The following is a 5975-nucleotide window of genomic DNA, read 5'->3' on the forward strand; positions in this document are numbered from 1 at the left end:
TTCTCCTTTCTTTCCTCATCCCACTTTCTTTGTTCTTTATCAACCACAGATGTAGTAGGAGACCCTTTCAACACTTTGGTATCCCAGGTATACCATCCCCAGTTTTTCTTAGTAACTTCCTCAAGTAAATTTGAAGCTGGATGATAATTTAACTTCATAAGAGAGCCCCTTGTTGCATTTTCTACCATGGTTTTGTTGAGCGGATCAAGAGCTCAATAGAAGATTTGGAAAAGCATCTTCTTCGAGACCTCATAGTTTGGACATTGTGTTAGTTTTCCATTGAATCTTTCCCACACTTCATACAAAGTCTCTCCATTTAGTTCCCAAAATTTGATGATCTAATCCCTCAATTGGAGCATTTTGGATGGTAGGAAATACCGGTCAAGGAAGGATATGGTGAGTTATTCCCATGAAGTAATTGAACCAGCAGGAAGAGATCGAAGCCATAGTACCGCCACTCCCGTTAGAGAAAATAGGAAAAGATAAAGTCAGATAGACTCTTGGGTGATGTGTGCAACGTCAAAGGTGCACACACTTCGATGAAGTTTTTCAAATGCAAATTAGGGTCCTCATAGGCTTGTCCCGCAAAAAAAGTCCCTTCATTTGCAGCATATACAATATGACACTTGTGACATGAAAGACACTGTTCCCATAAGTAGGTGGTATACGAATAGTACTTGATCGAACAACGTTATTGATTTGCTCCTCATCATCAAGAGGGCCATCAAAAGACCCGACTTGACTAGTATTATCTCTCATGGTTCCATTTATTCTATGGAGATCACCTAGAAGGAAACAAAAACAACAACCAAAATAAATATACACCACTACAGGTATGCCCCAATTAAGAATCAATACCGCACCAGTGAAAACTAAATTTCACTCCCCAGCAGTGGCGCCATTTTTATAATGCTTACCTATACCATGCAATTTGGTTGAGGACGGTTATTTTCAATACATCAACTTTTGTTGAGGTCGAATCCACAAGGGGTGAAAAGTAGAATTCTAGTCTTATGGGTCTTAACACTTATTAAGAAAATGCTCGAAGTGAAAATAAATTAGAAGGCATGATTTAAAATGGGGGGTTTTGGTTTTGGGAGAGTGTGTGTCAATAGTAACTCAATTCCACAAACTACACAAAAATTGCAATTTAACTTCAACATAAAGAGAATCTTGGGATTATATGAACCTAAGGGTAAATTAGGTATGGATATGTGTCGATTTGGTGTACATGATTTTTGTTAACAATAAGGTAGGCTGGGTCTAGAGTCCTTGAGGATAGCTTGTCAACAAAACATTGAGAATTTCACCTATTGAACCTTTTGGATACCTAGCAAGTGTTTTAATTATATTCACCTAGTACTTCAATTGGGTATCCCTATTTCTAGGAAATACCCAAGATATAGTCAACTTCATACTCACTCTTATGTCTAAGATAGTGAGAATTAGTAAAATAAACCCCATTAATTATATACTATTGCATTGGTTCCCACATCCTTCTTTCAAGGATGATGTGGGTTGCAAAAGATAACCTAAAACCCCTCTCTTAAGGATGGTTTGAGATTTCAAGAGTTTGGGATTTTCACCCACAAACCCATTTTGAGTATTTAGGGCTTTCACCCACAAATCCCAACCAATTTAATCAAACAATAGTAGAACTCATCATCAACTAACTAGCATATACACAAATACATCACAACCCACAACTAATGGCACCTTAGTTCAACATAATCCCAAGAAAATGAAATTAAGCTACTCATGATTAAAAGAGTGAAAAATATACCATAAGGGTTTTGAAAATCATCCATTCTTCAAGAAATTACTAAATTCAAAGTCTCCAAATCAAATTATAATTCTTGCCCAATTTCAGGTTTCAACTTAAAATTCAAAATATTGCTAGTTGTAGACACATAATTTTGTCCCTTCCCGAAAGCATTCTTACCATTTTACCCTTTTCTTAGTGTGTGCCTTCACCCGTGTGATAACCCCTTCACAAAAAGACAAAAATAACAATTCCTAACTAATTTTATGTTATTCTAAAAACCCCTCCCTATTAAAAATAACACTTCACCATCACCACTCTAACTACCCATGTGATCCCCCCCCCCCTCCTTTTTCTTGTCCACAAAGAAAGAATTTATGGGGGACCCACCAAAATTCCCACATCATTACAAATCCATGTCCATTATAAAAGAAAAATTCTAAGAGGGAAAAAGAGAGGCTCATTCTTTGATCATCATCTTCTCTACAATAACAACAATCACAAAATAATCTTCCTTACAAGAAAAACAACAACAACAACAATAACAATAAAAAAAGGGGGCGCCGGTGAATAGTATCGGTGAACAGTACCGATGAACAGTAATCGGTGAACAGTAACGGCGTGAAAAGTGATGATGAACGGGTCATTATTTGTCGAGTTGGATTATTGGTGTTAAGGTTCGGCTCGAGGTTTTCGGGTGCAGACTCTATTTATTCGAATAACATTAAGTTTAAAAGCATCAAATTTAAGGTCCAATTCTTTCTTCTCTTTCATTTAATTTTTATGTGATTGTGATGGTGTGTGATTAGATACCGTGGTTTATTTGTTGATCTAAACTGTTGGTGACATTTGGGTGTGTGATGTGCTAAGCATGATTGGTGAATTTTTGTTATTCTCGATTAGTGGATTGTGTATTGAAATGGGTTAATCATGTGGTTGAGAATGAATTAAGGTGGGGATTAAAAATGGAGGAAAATGAATATTGATTAATTTTGATGTATTGATAATGTTGAACATGATAGAATCGTGATACGTTGAACTTGGTAGGCAAACGTAGGCCGGGTAGGCAAATTTAGGAATAACTATTTGTTGGAGTGTTTGAATATGTGTGTGAATGGTACTTTCTACTTTATTGCACGAAAAGTTTAAATTGTACTCATTTAGCCGGGGAATACCCCGAAGGATTTGTATTGATTTATCCGGAGAATGTCCCGAAGTAGCATGTATGCAAAGGAGGCTCGTGATCAAGGCCCAGAACGTCGGGTGGAGTTTAGTTTAGGATTAGTTTAGAATAGACTAGGTTTTATATTTCAGCACCTCTTTTATTTTGGATTGTATAATTTGGACTAAACATTATTTTGGTTTGTTTTGAATTTTGTGTGATTTATTTGTTTGCTTGTTTTGTGTGTTTATGTGGTTTGTACATTTGTAATGTCAAATTAGCCGATACGCTCCACCAAGCGACCGTAGTTGAACCACGGGATCGAGGGGTGCCTAACACCTTTTCCTTGGTCAACAGAATTCCCTAGTCGGAATCTTTGTTCACAGATCAATTTTACAGAGTCAAAATCATTTTGAAAAGGATTTTCCAAAGGTGATTTGTCACACCGGACTATGCCAAGTGGCAACTCTGAGTTTTGAATAAAATGAATCCTTTTCGAAAACAAATTTTCATCTTTTGTCACTTAATAATAAAAACTCTTTCAAACCTTAAGACGAATCTTTTTGGAGTGCAAAAAAAAGGGGTGTGACAGCTCTGGTGACATCCAAAAGATAAGTTTTTTTTAGTTTGAAAGGGTTTTATTATTAAAGTGATAAAATGAAGAATTATTTTGAAAAGGACCTTTTATATTCAAAACTCAGAGTCGCCACTTGACATGATTCGAGTGTGCCAAGTCACCCTTGGATATCCTTTTTCAAAATGGTTTTGACTCTTTAAAACTGGTTTGCGAACAGAGATTATGATTAAGGAATTCTGTTGATCGAGGGGAAGGTGTTAGGCACCCCTTGATCCCGTGGTTCGACCACGGTCTTTTGGTGGAGCGTATCGGATAATTTGACACTACGAATGTATAAACCACATAAAGCACGCCAAACAATCAATCAAACAAAACAAAAACAATCCAAAATTTAATTTTCAGTCCAATTATACAGACCAAAAAATAAAAATACGAAAATCTAAACCTACACTAACCTACACTGATACTAAACTATGCTCCAGTACTTTATCCGATGCCTCGGGCCTTCACCACGGACGTCCTACAAATACAAAGTACTTGGGAGCATTTCTCGATAAATAAATACAAATGATCGCAAGGCATTCTCCTATTAAATAAATACATTTTTGAATGCAAGAACTAAAACCAAATCATTCAACTCAAATTCCACATTAAAACATTCAACAAGAAAACTTACTCCTAAATTTTGCCTACCCAAACCTGTATTTGCCTATCCGTTTCAACCTGTCATAATCTATCACGTTCCAACAACATTCACGCTCATTTTGAAAACAACAACAAACCAAAGTTAATCTAAATTCACCATTTTATCAACTTCTCAATTCCATTCACTAAATTACCAATTTTCATCCTTAATGAGATATTATTTTATCACACAACTCATAATCAATCTATACTCAAGGAAATCAAACACCGAATCAGAACAAACGAATGTTAACCAATCCAACACTCAAACATGACTAACAATTCACATATTGAATAACGTTCAACAATCACATAAGAATTAAAAGAGAGGAAAGAATTGGACCTCAATGTCGCTTTCAAGTATTATTCAATTAAACGAGATAAAATTCGCACTAGAACTTCAAACTGAACCTCAACACAAATTCAAGGTCAAATTTAAACATCGAATCGAACCTCAAATATCAAAATCAGATTCCCAAACATCATTCACACTCTATTTTCAACAACTCGAACCAAAACTGTGAAATAACCAAAGACCCATACCAAATTTGTTCCCCCATCACTATTTTGACCATTTTCTAGTGGACTTTGTTGGAAAACAGACTTAAATCGGTCAGACTAGAATTCGGTTCGCTGTTTTCCTCTTGTCGTAGCTCCAGTGATCTCAATAACAGTTAAAATTGGAGAAAAGTGGCAAAGCTTATGTGATGGTAGCATTTTCCGACGAGTTTTGTCGGATAATTCGACCTTCGTCAACCCCATCTACCCCTTTTCTCTCTTGGTTCCCTCTCTCCAGTCTCCAATTTGGAAAACTTCACTCACGATTTTGCTCTTACTCTCGATCTTCTCCAAAATCTCCCACTATTTTGTCAACTTTCGTTTCTCATTGTCTCTCCGATCTCTCTTTTCCAACCCCCAATCGCTCTCTCTCTCGATCGAGTATATATGTGTGTATCCGATATTGTGTGTGTGACATTTTTTGGTCATACACGTACATGTGATGGTGTCAAAGTTGTTATGGGTCAGAAAAGGAGAAAGAAAAAATGGCTTTCCTCTGTTTGCTCTCTCCTCTCGCACTGTATTCCTTTCACTCCTTTTGTGTGTGTCATGAGGGTGAGTCCCAAAAAAAAAAATGGCAATGATGGTGACCTCTCCTAAGCTCCTCTTCTTTTTTTTTCTACTGTGCGTGTATCTGAAAATATATGGAGAAGAAGATGGTGACAAAATGGGTCCTTTTGTTAGATGTACCCGTGGGTCCCCCCTTCTTTTATTTGTTATTGTGAGGATAAAAATGCGAGTGGGTAGGGAGGTAGTTTATTTTGATTGGGTAGGTTGTTAGGATAAGATAAATTAGTTAGAGGTATTGTTTTTGTTTATTTTTATATTTTTGTGGGATATAATTACATTGGGTTGGACACATGGTAAGGTGAACTAAAAATGAATAAAATTAGACTTCGAGAGGGACAAAATTAGGTGTCTACACTAATCTCTAGAATGCCCAAAATGGAAAATGGTTTCATGATTTTAAGGGATTTGAGATCGGCTGCTGAAAATTACAAAACTACCCCTGGTCCTAATCCTGCATTTTTGCGATCGCACTAGATTTGCCATGATCGCACTAGATTTGCTGGGATCACACTAGATTTACTATGATTGCGGCTATCGTGACCGCGGGTAGATCTACGCAATCACGATTCTTGACCTTTTTCACTAACCAGATTCACGGCCCTCAAACTGCGATCGCGGTAACTGAGTTCTGTTTCTACTCTAGGTATTCCAGCTGCATTTTT

The 5975-nt window shown here is 36.8% G+C and overlaps 1 non-coding gene across 1 annotated transcript; it reads left to right on the forward strand.

Annotated features, from left to right (window-relative positions):
• The first annotated feature begins 246 nt into the window (after positions 1-246).
• On the forward strand, positions 247-352 carry LOC124886876. Its single transcript, XR_007044280.1, has one exon. It is a non-coding gene; the product is annotated as a small nucleolar RNA R71 (small nucleolar RNA).
• Positions 353-5975: the final 5623 nt, after the last annotated feature.

The sequence above is a fragment of the Capsicum annuum genome, chromosome 8 (genome assembly GCF_002878395.1).
Source record: "Capsicum annuum cultivar UCD-10X-F1 chromosome 8, UCD10Xv1.1, whole genome shotgun sequence".
NCBI lineage: Eukaryota > Viridiplantae > Streptophyta > Magnoliopsida > Solanales > Solanaceae > Capsicum > Capsicum annuum.